The sequence below is a fragment of the Euprymna scolopes genome, chromosome 17 (genome assembly GCF_053919585.1).
Source record: "Euprymna scolopes isolate OS-2025 chromosome 17, ASM5391958v1, whole genome shotgun sequence".
Lineage (NCBI taxonomy): Eukaryota > Metazoa > Mollusca > Cephalopoda > Sepiida > Sepiolidae > Euprymna > Euprymna scolopes.
This window is the reverse complement of record NC_136498.1, coordinates 122,054,396-122,069,139: the sequence shown is the minus strand read 5'-3', so window position 1 is coordinate 122,069,139 and position 14,744 is coordinate 122,054,396. Positions and strand designations below refer to the sequence as shown.

The window sequence follows — 14,744 nt, the reverse complement described above, 5'->3', positions numbered from 1 at the left end:
GCCTGGCATCACAAGTACATTTGAAAAATTTTATTACCGCACAAGTAAAAAAGTCAGACATATTAATCAACAGTAGGTTCTTTGATATGACAAGGGCGTGTCCAAAATGAATGTTTCTGTTTGGCGCATAACTGAACCATAATAATATTTGCATTTTAAAGTTTAATTCAAGCCATTATAGAAAAATCATTTTATAAAATCAACAGGTAGGTTCTCTACAGTGCAATGTAGACTACAATGTGTTGTGAACTAAGTAACTGCGGGGAGGATTGAAAAATGGGCGATGACAATAAAATATGGGAGGGTGAAATAGTTTTTGATCCTCATTCATTCTCTATTCGTTTAATATTATTAAACTACCCCTCCTGATTTCTGGCTTTGGGGCTATGTAAAGGATAGCGTTTATGGCAAGAAGCCTGATACAATAGCGTCTTTAAAGTTATTTATTGAAGAGGAGATTGCGCGGATATCAGCTGACATGATTACACGTGTTACACAATCAGTGGTTAATCGCTTCCAGCGATTGATAGAGAGGAATGGACGACAATTAACAAAATAAACATATTTCATGTTTGTTTCATTTTATATTTCAATGTATGGTACTTAAATATACGTGTATTGCTAATATCGTTTTTCTTTAAAATGTTACCTGACTTTTTGACCACCCTGTAGATTAACGTTCATCACATTTTGTTTTTTTTCACCAGTTTTATAAAATCTGTTTTTTGACAATGGCGAACAAAAAGTTAAGAGATATGAGTAAATCTCGGGATGTGTTAGTTCAACATGGCGATTCTATCATTAGCATATTTATCTTACTGCATAATAATGTTGACCCATCGGTTCCGGTTAGATCACCGAAGTTAAGCGACGTTGATCCTGGCCAATACTAACAATGGGTGACCATTTAGTAATACCAGGTGCTGTATGTGCTCGGAGCTTGGAGGGAGATAGGTACCGCCAAGCTATTTTGCACAAGACACGCTGCATGAAATAATGCAGTGTCTCCATGATCCCGGAGGATCAAGAGACACGTCTTTTTTTTTTGTTTTGTTTTTGTTTTGTTTTTTGTTTTTTTGTTTTTTAGACGTGCTCTTATAATGAAAAATTTCAAGCAAAGAAAATGTAGAAAAATCTGTTTGATACATGTACTCGTCACGGAACAAAAATGGCATATTCCAAAAATCGGGTAATTTGATCAAGTATTTTTTTTTTTAAAGAAAACCAAATTTATGAACTTGCTCCGTGCGACAGAAACCAGTCGCCATATTTGATTAACTTCGAAATTTATCTCTGGTTATCTCCCCTTAACAACCTCTCCATAATCAAATGCTCATCAGTGCTTGCTCATCATCATCACCACCACCACCACCACCACCACCACCACCACCACCACCACCATCATCATCATCATCATCATCATCATCTGATTCTATTGTTGGCATTGGTTTACCCGATGTTTTTCTAATCAGACTTCTTTCTAGAAAGACATCGGGATTACGGGAGAGACCATATGAAAACTGGCAACATCTTAAGCGAAAATGATTTTTGTGGAACGAACTGGATTCGAACAAGGAACAATTGTTGCGAGACTAACGTGTGTTAATGTTAATCTCGCAAATTCCCAATAATAATAATAATAATAATAATAATAATGATGATAATAATAATAATAATAATAATAATAATAATGATGATAATAATGATAATAATAATAATAATAATAATAATAATAATAATAAGAATCAAGTGTAAAATGGAGCCGAAACAATCAATCAAAGATGACTAAGACGAATGGATAAATTAAATACAAAAATTATATAATTAAATAGATTCATGTCATATGTATACATGTATATACATATTCATGAGTATGTATGAATTTATATATATTATTTATATATTATGAATATATTGTTGCGGCGCTAACGGGTGTCGATGTTAATCCCGCAAATTCAAAATAATAAATAATAATAGTAATAAGAATCGAGTTGAAACAATCAAGCAAAGATGGCTGAGACGAATGGATGAATTAAATACAAAATTTATTTTAAAAAAAATTGTGAATGAATGAAAAGAGAAGATAAGAAAGTTTCTTCTTCATTGAAAGTCTCTTCCTGCGACTGAGGTGATTGAATGAAAAGATGTAGAAAAGTGAAAGTTCTTGGTTAGAAATAAGCAGTCTTTTTACGAAGAATTAAACAATATAAAAGGTCCACCGCTTACTTAGCGGAGAGATAGAAAAGGGTAAAAATAAAAGGTCTATTAGGGTTGCTAGTTCGTATCCACGTGGAGAAATTAATTGACGGGCGTGCGTGTGTTTAACAGACGAGTCGTGCTGATGTTTACGCCATGCTGTTCAAAAGTCGACTCCTCGTTTCGGCGAAAAAGGCCCTTTTTATACTTGTCCGACCGGCTCCAGGGAGGCATTCAGAAAAAAAAAAAACATTTTTTTAAATTTGTTTTCCTTGTAATCCGATTGGATGAAAAGAATAACATTCTTATGACGTAAGATGCTTTAAGTGACGTCCGCACGAACAACTGAAGTTCCGTTTAAGACCCACCGAATTTACCGAACTTCCATTACTATCCATTACTATATTGTCCTTTTGACTACTCTACACTCTTTAACCCTTATCCTTGAGTGACCTATCGGCCTTGATAAGTGGTGACGCCTATGTAAAAAAAAAAATAGATTCATGTCATATGTATACATGTATATACATATTCATGAGTATGTATGAATTTATATATATTATTTATATATTATGAATATAAAAGGTCCACCGCTTACTTAGCGGAGAGATATAAAATGGTAACAATAAAAAGTCCATTAGGGTTGCAAGTCCGTATCCATGTGGAGGAATTAATTGTCGGGCGTACGCGTGTTTAACGTCTCGAGGACGGGTCGATGTTGAAATCTACCGATTTGTTTGGGCGCAAAAATGCTCTTTTTATAAATCCAGATCGACTCTAGGAGACATTAGCTTCTGCTGATATTTTGGCGGTTTGGAAATTTGTAAAAGAAATTATATTCCAAATTTTCTCATTGGCTGGTTGCGTCACGTGACCTGCCTTCAACTACGTCCGCCAAAAATATGTTCTTTTTGCGTTTGTTATTTTGAGCAAAGTGTGTGGGCGTATTTGAATTTGAGCCGTTGCTAAGAGAATATGTTTTTTCTCAAAATGAGTGACTGTACAAATACTCCTCCCAGATTGTAAAAAAGAGATAAAACTGTTTTTTATTTTTTTTAACATGTCAAAATATGTTGAAGCTTCCTGTATGCAAGGAAGGGTGTAAGAAAATGGCCGGCATGGCAAAAACATAAGCTACGATGTGAGCGGACCGCGACACACTCAGGTCGTGTCGTTAATCACTAGGCCACCACCGTCACCTCCCAACAAATACCTGCTAAAAATACTAAAATTTGATTTTCTAAAATGAAATTTAAAAAATACTTGATTAATTTTTGTGATTTTTGGGCGCTTCTGAACTTTTGCCCCCGCGGTATTTTTAAATAGTTTTTTTAGGTTAAATTCAAGCTTCACGATATCTTTTTTTCTTTTTTTTTCTTTTTTATTATTATTATTATTATTATTATTATTAAATGGCTAGGGTGAAGAAGCACAGAAAAGTTACAAAACACCATCCCCTCTCCATGTTAAGAATGGCTTCCAAAATAATAAGGTTATTATTACAGCACGGTGGTAAAAATGCACAAGTACCGATTTTTGGAATACAATCTCTTCAAGGCGTGAAAAGTAGGTACACCATAAAGTTTTTTTTTTATTTATTTTTTCCCCTAAATACGTGCAATTCTAAAGAAGTAGCAAACGTTTTTTTTTATCCTTAATACTTCGATTATTTTCTATTTAATCGCTTCTATTGTTGTCTGTGTTAGCCTTGATATTCGAGTCATATTTTCCCACGATGCAATCGGGCTGTTTGCAATAGAAACTTACATAACTACACAGCTACAAACGGATTGTCTAGCATTACTGCGTATCAAGCCAAGATCGTTTCGCTATATTTTACCTTTCCTATTTGACCCAACCTAAATATCACGTGACGCTGTGAAATTCATAAAAGCAAAAAATGTTGAATAGATTTTTTCTCTTTTGTAAAACGCTGCCCGGGGGGCGATAACAGCGTCACACAAATGATTACTTTTTTTTTTTTTTTTTTTTTTTTTTTTTTTTTTTTTTTTTTTTGTTTGTTTGTTTGTTTGTTTGTTTAAGACGATAAGCCTTATCTCCCCAACATTAATTTTTCTCATCGTTTATTTACTAAAATAAAGGAAATAAGAATCGACGGGTTTGTATTACTGTACACATAGATTCGAAAAAGTTGTCAAAAAACAAATATATTACAAATAAATGTTATCAAAGGCAAGATAAGTTACTTTTCTACCAAACTGGATATATTTTTCGTGTTTTTATTCAATGTAACATGTTTATTCAGCTCGAAAACCATACAGTGTTTACCGATGTATTGGAACATTCAAGATGGCGTCTTATTCTCTCTTTAACACGGTAAGTGTGGGAAAAGATGTTATAAATAAAAAACCGGATAAAATACTGTTAAAAACTCGCTCAATATATGTTACCGTGACATAGCTTGACATATATTCGGCGGGTTTTTAATAGTGTTTTGTATAGTTTTTTTATTTATAACACCTTACGGTGTTAAAGAGGGTGTGAGACGCCATCTTGAATTTTCGAATACATCGGTAAACACTGTATGTTTTTTTATCTGAATAAATATGTTACATTAAATAAAAATACAAAAAATATATCCAGTTAGGTAGAAAAGTAACTTATCTTACCTTTGATAACATTTATTTGTTATATATTTGTTTTTTGACAACTTTTTCGAATCTATGTGTACAGTAATACAAACCCGAATCGACAGTTATAAAGTTTATTCAATATACGCGGACCAGAGCAGCGAAACATTTATCTGGAACTTAAGCGTGACAGCCCAGTAAAATTATATTTTAAACTTAAGCATGACAGTCTAACGAGAATGATATTTGAAACTTAAGACAAACAGACCGACGAATAGAGCCTTTTACAGAAATGACTAAGCAATCTACACAGACAAAGCGTGACAAACCAAGCATGGCAGACCAAGGAAACTTCAGTCACAAATAAAAATAAAGATTTTTTTTTTCTCTCGCGAATCTATGAATTCCTCCAGTTGAGCGATTCGGTCACACGCTGACCAATCAGCTGGCAGAGCGCAATTATCCATCTTAAGGAACATTTTTTTTTTAGCTCCTTTAGGAACCTCATTTAGCCAACACAATCAGAGAGAATTCGAGAAGCATCGAAGACAGACCTCTCTCCTTTCTCTCCTGTCTCTGTCCACTCAAGCATGGACGATTTTCACGATAAGATATGTGGGTTGACCTGGGACACCAAAAAAGCCGTTTTATTTCTCATTTTTCTTTGAACGCACACAGTCCAAATTTCGATAGCCGAAATAAACCTTCCGGTGTTTTATTTTAAAAGAGGTTTTATTTTGAATACCGCGCTACGTATTCGACTATTAATCAATTATTTCATAAGGGTGCAAACCACGTATTCTTTAAAGTTGTTTTAAAATAAAACCTGACAAAACGATGAAAATATTATTTCAAAGTTAATTGGAACAGTCCCAAACATGTTATTTCAAATTTGTTGGGGTGCACCACTACAGATGCTGATGATGGACTATTCCTGACGTCACTTCCGGTAAACAGTTTCTGCTATTGAGTAATTTTGACCTGAAGCTCAGTGGGACTGGGTCGTAACCTTATTTTGTCCTTCCAGTTAAGCGGAGTCCCACTCAAACAATTGTAGGGGAAAAGAAGTTTAAGTGAGATTAAATCTCTTTGCCCCAAACAAAATAATAAAAAAAGGAATAAAACTAAATGACACCTCCTTCTGGTTTAACAAAAACAATAAGATGAATAAGTAAAGGTTTGATCGGTGAAAGTTCTTGCGAAGTCATTAGGATTCAAATGTTAGATGAAAGTCCTTCGTGGAATTAATAAGATTAGAAGGTAAAAGCCTTGTGTGAAAATAATTTCCTTATTTCAAGGTTTGTGTTTTAACTGGCGAAGTTCGCCTTATTCAAAAGTCCCATGAGGAAAGTAATTTGTTGTTATTAATTAGAAAATGTGTGGAATTGGTCCGTGGTTTTGACGATGTTATGAAAACGAGAGGGGCATGTTCTCGTGTAACGTCGAAGCGAGAAGAAGGGAAAAGGAAGGGAAGAAAGAATGTTTGATGCGTTTTTATACATTTTGGGGCGATTCCAAAACAAGATGGCTACTGCTGATATTTTGTTTTTTGGAAAAGCGTTAAAAAGATAATCTTCTAAATTTTCTCATTGGTTGCTTGTATCACCTGATACTGTCGTAAACTACGTTCGCCAGAAATATGTTCATTTTACTTTTGTTATTGTGAGAAAAGTGTGTTGGAGTATTTGAAATTATGTCGTTGCTGGAAGAACTTATTTTTTGTGGAAAATGCGCTGGGAAATTGAAATGAATAAACGTTCGTTTATTTGCGCGCGAACATGTGTGTGTGTGTGTGTGTGTGTGTGACTGCACACAATATACGTTTTTGCATTTTTCGGTATATATATATATATATATATATATATATATATATATATATATATATAACTACTTCATTTACTCACATAAATTAATATACGAAAGTATACGTTTATGCGTAAACTTTAAGTATTTACTTACAACACTGCTCAACATATAGGTAGAGCTAGTTAGTAAGTTATAAAATATATATGGCGATTAAGCTACACTGAATATTCCGTGGTTCATCCACTCTAGGATTCTTCAGGCATGTTAGATGAAAGTCTAGAATTCTTCAGGCATGCCTGAAGAATCCTAGAGAATGTAGAGGATGAAATGCGGAATATTCAGTGTAGCTTAATCGCCATATATATTTTATAACTTACTATATATATATATATATATGAGCAAACAGTTAATAAAATATGTTAAAAAACACTTTGAAATGAGTTAAAAACATATTTAATCTGAAAAGGAAGCACTAGATAAATGGATAGTCCTTGATCTGCGGAGTTTCGAAGAAATACTCTCCTTCTCATCAGAGGGTAGGAATTAGCAAAATGCGGGATCGGATTTTGCATGCAGAAGTATTTGATGAAACAACAAGTAAGTCAAATATCTTACTTGAAAACAAAATAAGTTAAGCAGAGGGAATATGGTAAAGAAAAAGGTGATTATACATGAATGGATAGTCTGGTGGAAGATAAAAATCCAGTGACGGTAAAATCCAAATGTAAAACTTCAAGAAAGTTAAAAGAATTTCCATTTGTAGAAGTAAAATCCAAGGAAATCCCGTAATTGGAAGAAGATGGTCCATAATAATCCAAAGGCAGAAATCCATGGAATAATTCACAAAAATGTGTACAAGGAAAAAAATAATATTAATAAAAGAAAAATAAGATGTGCTTTTCTCTCTACTGCCGAGACATAACTATAAATAAAAAAGATCAAGGGAAGAGAAAGGAGAGAAAAAAAATGATAAAGTTAAATATAAAATAAAGGGAAACAAAAGTCAAAATGACCCAAACAGGAAATGTTAAAGGCGCGAAAATATATATAGGGCAAAATAATATAGGTCAACTGAAATGTACAGGTCATCAGTTATATATATATATATATATATATATATATATATCATTTCACTGTTTCCAAGCCTTTTCGCTCTTTTTTCAACATTTAAACTACAAAACTTGAACATGATAAATCAAGAAAACGTTATTTTTAATTTAAGATAGGCAAACAGACGAAATTGTTAGTTCAAACGTGACAGACCAACCAATAGGCTATTTCAAACTTTCGTATGACAGAACCAGAAAAATGCTATTTTCACCTTAAACCAGACAAATAAACAAAAATTTTATTACAAATAAACAAAAATTCTATTACAAATATAATTCTATTACAAATAAACAAAAATTCTATTACAAATATAACTGTAATAGAAACTTAATTGTAATTAAACAATTTTTGACAAAGCATGACAGACCAACGGAAAGGTTATTTCAAACAACAGCCTAACAAACCGACAAAAATTATATTTAAAACTTAAGCATGATAAACCGACGAAATTTGAAAGTGAATAGATTTTTCGGCGCTTCTACTCTATTGGGACGAAATTTCGAAAATCGTAAAACTGAATTTGACATGAAAACAATGGTATCTACGTATTCCTCGTATTTTTAAAGATGATTATATCCAAAAATTACGAAAATCGATCAGGTAGAAAATTATTTATTAAAGAAAATAAAAAATAGGATTTAATGAAAACGATCGTAAGACACAGGAGAGTTGAAAAGGGAGGTAATTTTCCGTTTTGATTTAAACAACATGGCCGAAATTTTTCACCAACTAACGATTGTTTAATAATTCATTAATATTCATGTAATTTGGAAACTACCATTGTAACTTATTAGAATTGACAAAAAAATCAGTTAAAATCATTGTTTTGTTTTATCTGAAAACTCCATTTATCAACTACAACATCTCGTCCCAATTCTGTAGAAGCGCCGAATTTTATGTTAATATATTCTTCGCAATAACAGGATTTATTTTGAAAACCCCAGGGTTATTTTTAGAGTGTGAAATGAGAGAAGCCTTGATGACTCGTTTTTGTACATTTTAATAATAACATTAAGGAAGGCCCTGCTTTATTTTTTTTTTTTGTTTTGAAATCTCCCATGATACTGCAAACAATATTTTAACAGAAATTTTTAGCGACCACTACTAAACTTTCGCCCAACAAAATAATGTTTAGGATATATATATATATATATATATATATATATATATATATATTTTTTTTTTTTTTTTTTTTTTTTTTTCTAAAAAAAAAAAAAATAATAATAATTTTCAGACTTATGACCCTTGAAAATGTTTGTCTGAACGAAAAGCGCTTTGGGTATATTTTAACGATCGTTTTTTTAATCGACTTATTTATTTTATTTAATTGTACATATAATTTGCCCCATTATATATATATATATATATATATATTTTTCTTTTCCTCACCCCGGTTTCCATTTTTTTAGTTGATTGAATTTACGATATGGTTCACTTTTTTATAATATATATATATATATATATATATATATATATATATATATATATATATATATATACTTAGAGAGAGAGAGAGAGAGAGAGAGAGAGAGAGAGAGAGAGAGAGAGAGAGAGACAGACAGACAGACGGACAGACAGACAGACTTGGATGTAATACACTGAGTTCGTGTAAATTGAAATGAAATTGTCGACTGGACATGGAAAAAATTGTAACGTAAAATGAAATACACTTTTTCTTGCTATCAACACCTTTTTTTAAAGTCTTGATTTTGCTTACACAGTATATATATATATATATATATATATATATATATATATATATATATATATATATATATATATATATATATATATATATATATATATATATATATATATATATATATATGAAGATATTTTTCTCGCTCTGACATTGATATTAAAAGCCTACTTTTTCTATTTAAAAGTTATTAAAACGAACCTTTTAATATGATCAGTCATGGATATGCGAGTGACTATATAAAGGTGAACTAATTTGCATGTTCCTTTGGAAAAGGAACGTTCACTAATTAATTATTGATGGTTTCCGTTTTTGTTTCTTCCGACGAGAAGCATTTAGTTTCGAAATGCTATGGTCTAAAGAGTTTTCTCCCTTATTCATCTTTCTGCAAACCTTATTGACTTGATAATGTAATAAAGTTCTTATACAACTTTACTCTCTTTATCTTCTTAACTTAATCTATTGTTTGCTTTTCTTAACAAGATAGAGCTTTCTTATCCAGATAGGTTTGCCTTACAATTTAAAATGTATTTTCCATCTTACATATATATCATTATTAAATACCTACAGACACTAATGTTTCATCCTTTCATGAATCATCAGTGCAGGGTGTCATGATTAACACCAGTCGATAGATTCGAACCCGGCGACAGAAGTCATCCCTGGCTTCATGAGAAAGGACTTAGTCTATTTAGCTACGGTAAACCACAACAAATGCTGTTTAATTTAAACATTTATTTTTAAATGTTTTTCAACGTCTGTCAGAGTTATATATATATATATATATATATATATATATATATATATTAATTTTTGGTTGTAAAAATCTAATGGATAAACATCTGAAGAAGTTGGTGGGGACAGGATATTTTTATGGAAACATAAATAGTAAAATTGCCAACTCATCAATGAAACCAAGGTCATGCTCACAGTCTTCTGGGACCAGGACGGAGTCGTGATGACAAATTTCCTGGAAAAGGGTACCACAATTACAGGAGTCTCTTTTGCTTCAATTTTGAGGAAATTAAGGGAACCTATCAAAATCAAGAGGTGGGGCAAGATCAGCAAAGATACCCTCCTCCTGCAGGACAACGCTCCGGTCCACAACTCACATGTTGCCAGATAAGAAGCACAGGCGTGTGGTTATGAAATCCTCCTTCATCCTGTCTATTCTTCTGACCTTGCACCCTCTGACTTTCATCTCTTCCCAGCCATGAAGTTGTTTTTGAAAGGAAAGTGTTTCATGAGTTGGCAATCAATCCAGGAAATAAACAAAGATTATAAAAATGAAAACGTGAGTCTTTGAATTTTCAACAAAATTTTGCACTAATATATATATATATATATATATATATATATATATGGCTCCAAACGAGAGTCTCTTATGCGAATCTAATTTATATATATATATATATATATATATATATATATATATATATATATATATATATGGCTCCAAACGAGAGTCTCTTATGCGAATCTAATTTATATATATATATATATATATATATATATATATATATATATATATATATATATATATGTTAGATTCGGATAAGAAATTATCGTTTGGAGCCAACTAAACCAATCAATTCTAAAATTCCAGATTACGAAACGAAGCACAATAATTTTTATAGGAATAATAGCAAGTATTCAAAGATTTACAATAACATTTAAACCAAGTTTCAAAAATTAAAAGTTCCAGCAACCATAAGTTACAATCGTTTCTAGAAAAAAGAATGTCATTAAATAGATCAACAGAAGATCTAAAAATACCATTCTTTTAATTAGACTTCTTTCAAGCCTCTTCTTTCAAACCTCTTTTTTCAAACTTCTTCTTTCAAACTTCTTCTTTCAAACCTCTTTTCATTTTTTTGTTTACACAGGCATCACCACATTATCAAGGCCAAGAGGCCACTCGAGGATAAGGGTTAAAGAGTGTACAGTAGAAATTGGACAATATAGTAATCGATAGTAATGGAAATTCGGTAAATTTGTTAACTTATATGGAACGGCTCATCAAGAACTTGTTTACGTTAGACTTGAAAACAACCATATTGTAGTCAGTCGGAAAGCAGGAAAACAGAAGACAATTCCACAGGCGTGCAGTTCTAAGAAAGAAGCTTTGTTCATGGAATCTACGTTTAGGTTTAGGCACAGATAAAGAGTGGAGGGAATTATTGATAGTGTTTTCAGCTAGACGAGTGTTTCTTGTGAAAGTTTGGCGAGGGGGACCATAGACTGAAGCTCAGTCGAACACTTTCCATGAAAATAACGATACATCAGAGACAAACTCGCAACATCTCTTCTGTGAGATAGAGGTTGCAGGGAAGAGAAAAGGACATCTCCCACCAGGCCACGAAGTCTATTTTGAACTCTATCAAGGCAGGACAAGTCCTTTCTAGCAGCTCCTGCCCAGATATGGCAACAGTATCCATCCTTGGACGTACCTGGCTCTTATATAGATAGAGAAATGCCTCAGCAGTGAGATATCTACTGGATCGATAGAAAGATCCCACCATTTCTCCAGCGGCCTTGGCAACAGATTTGATGTATGTGTTCCATTTAAGATCAGGAGTAACGGTCAAGCCCAGAAGCTTGTCAAAACTTGAGGCCTCCTGAAGACAAGAGCCATTCATTTCAATTGATGCCAGATGTGGATCAGAATGTTGATGATGTAAAGAGAGAAGCTTGGTTTTAGGTGCATTAAAAGTAACCAGCCACTCCTTTCCCCATTGTACCACGAGCTCAAGATCAGAGGAGAGAAAATCAGAGAGAACTTGGTCGTTTACTGTCTTAGATGTGCTACCATAAATGGTAGTGTCATCAGCATAAATGTCTACAAATGATGTAAGGATCTGATTTGGAAGATCATTAATGTAGATCAGGAAAAGAGTTGGCCCAGGATGGACCCCTGAGGAACTCTAGCATTAATACTGTGAGCTTCTGATTTTTGCCCCTCAATTACTACTCTTATGAACCTATCAGAGAGAAATGATTTAATAATTGAGAACACATTTCCAGCTATACCATAGCTAGAGATCTTGTGAAGTAAACCTTTATGTCATACCCTATCAAAGGCCTTAGATATGTCAAGAGCAATTGCCCTAGAAAGGTTGCCTCCGTCGAGAGATTTGCTAATCCTATGAGATATAACTGTAAGCACATCTGCTGTAGATCTAGCAGAACAGAAACTATATTGAGTGTCACTAAGATTATTTTTGTTGAGATGGTTGATTACTTCTGTATTTAACACAGATTCCAGCAACTTACTCATGACGCACAGGAGACTTATTGGCCTGTACTGAGAGGGAGATAAGCGATCACCTGAATTCTTAAATACACGGCATACTGATGAGATTTTCCAGGTTGATGGGAAACTATTCTCCTTAAGACAACGTTTAAACAGTTTTGTAAGTATGGACGCTAGTTCTGGTTGAAGTTTTTTGAGTACTATAATTGGAATACCGTCAGGGCTGGTTGCTTTACTGGAATCAAGGTTTTTGATTAGCTTGGCAACATCACGTACAGATATATGTATATCACATAGTGTGTTTTCTGATACAGGAGGAAATATTGGGAGTTGGCAGCCTTGGTCGCAAAGGGTAGAATTAGCTGCAAAGTTCTTGGCAAAGAGTTTGGCTTTGTCTGATGCTGACGAGATTACCTAAGGTCCATTGATGATAGTTGGGATAGAGCACACGCTTCTGTTCAGGATTCTGTTTGCTATTTGCCAAAACTGGTGAGAACCAAGCCGCTGCTCAGCTACTTTGGACTTGACGGACTGAGCATACAACTCTCTTGCGTTCTTTATTACTTTCTTACAATGGTTGCAGGCAGTCCTGAAAGCGGCTTTAGTTTCCATGCATCTATTAGTGATTTCTGCAACCTTTCTCTAACCGTTATGCTATTCAGCCGCTGTTATGCCGGGAAGTGAATTAAAAATGTTTTGACATTGTCCGAATGCCTAAGCTTAGTTTGTTTACACAAAAAAAGGCTCCTTCAGTCTTTGACAGACTATGGATACCCACGAAGGAGTGCCTGCATGTGAAATTTTTGTGGCAGGTGGTGCACAATCTCGACCCACATCTCTCCTGAGTTGATATTGTTAAATACCAGTGGCAAGTGAAGTGTATGTTCAGGATGATTGGAAACAAATTCCGAGATAAGCGGAGAGCACATACAGTGCCTAGAATTCCCAAATGTACTAACCAAGCTCAATGTTGCTTAACTTCGGTGATCTGATGAGAATCAGTGATGAGAATCGGTGATGAGAATCGGTGTGTCAACGTGATTACACAAAGAGCATTGCTGAATACACCAATGACAGTTTGCTTATTACTTCCCAATATACTCAACCCAAAATAGGGAACATATGTTATATATGTTATATATTATAAAATAGGGAACATATGTTATATAAATCTCACCTGTCTGTTTGTGTGAGTGTATGTATGTATGTTTGTATGTCTCGCTAAAAATATGCTCAACCCAAGATAGGGAACATTATATATAAGTCTGCGTATTGTTGTACGAAATTAATCTCACTTCATTTTCTTTTTTGCAGAAAGATATCAGCATGAATAAAAGCAAACATCTCCGAAATAACAAGATGGAATTGAACGTGACTCTGCCAGCCCACCCGTTCGACCCAACGGAATCCGTACATGAGTGGACCATGTGGCGTGCTGCAGTTAACCGATGCATCATAAACAAAGTGATTCCATCTGCAGAACAGACTACATATCATACACACACGCACTCCAACCGGGATTTATTCCTTCTTCATGTCCCTCTGCGAAATTTCATCAGCATGAGGAGGGGCTGCGAGAATAGGGCCCACCAGATGTCCGGCGCCACTAACAATGAACCTTTGACCCTTCAGCAGTTCGTGTATTTCGGTCTTCCTAGACCAAAAGTGATGAGGGACGTTTCGCAAGGGTTTAAAAGGTTCCCGATAGGATAAAGTTGTGGAACAGTATACTTTAGCCCCTTTTTCTAATAGAAGAAAAATTTTTAAATTAAAACTTAAAATAAAATGATGATACCCATTCCTAGACAGGTTCCATTAATCTTTTTCCCTGCATACATTCCAACATAATTGAACCTTTTTTTTATGAAATAAAAAGTTTGGGGATTGTTTTTTTGTTTTTTTTATTCAATTTTCACCCCAAACAAGGCACAGTGTATATCAGCACAGTTGGGGAAGCAGAATCCCGGAAGAAACTTCCAAAGTCTTGCAGCTCTGGGGAAGAAACTATTGGAGTAAAAGGCTTTCTTACATCTAGGGATCTCTACTGTAAAGGGGTGGGACTTAGTTGCTTGTCGGGTTTGTCGGGGGT

General features: G+C 33.8%; 1 long non-coding RNA gene across 1 annotated transcript in view; it reads left to right on the top strand.

The window, feature by feature from the left end:
* Positions 1-14,544, top strand: part of LOC145296950 (uncharacterized) — a 36,933-nt gene extending 22,389 nt beyond the window's left edge. Inside the window, exon 2 of the long non-coding RNA XR_013870081.1 lies at positions 13,970-14,544. This is a non-coding gene — a long non-coding RNA (uncharacterized LOC145296950). The remainder of the gene's footprint in view (positions 1-13,969) is intronic.
* The last annotated feature ends 200 nt before the right edge of the window (positions 14,545-14,744 follow it).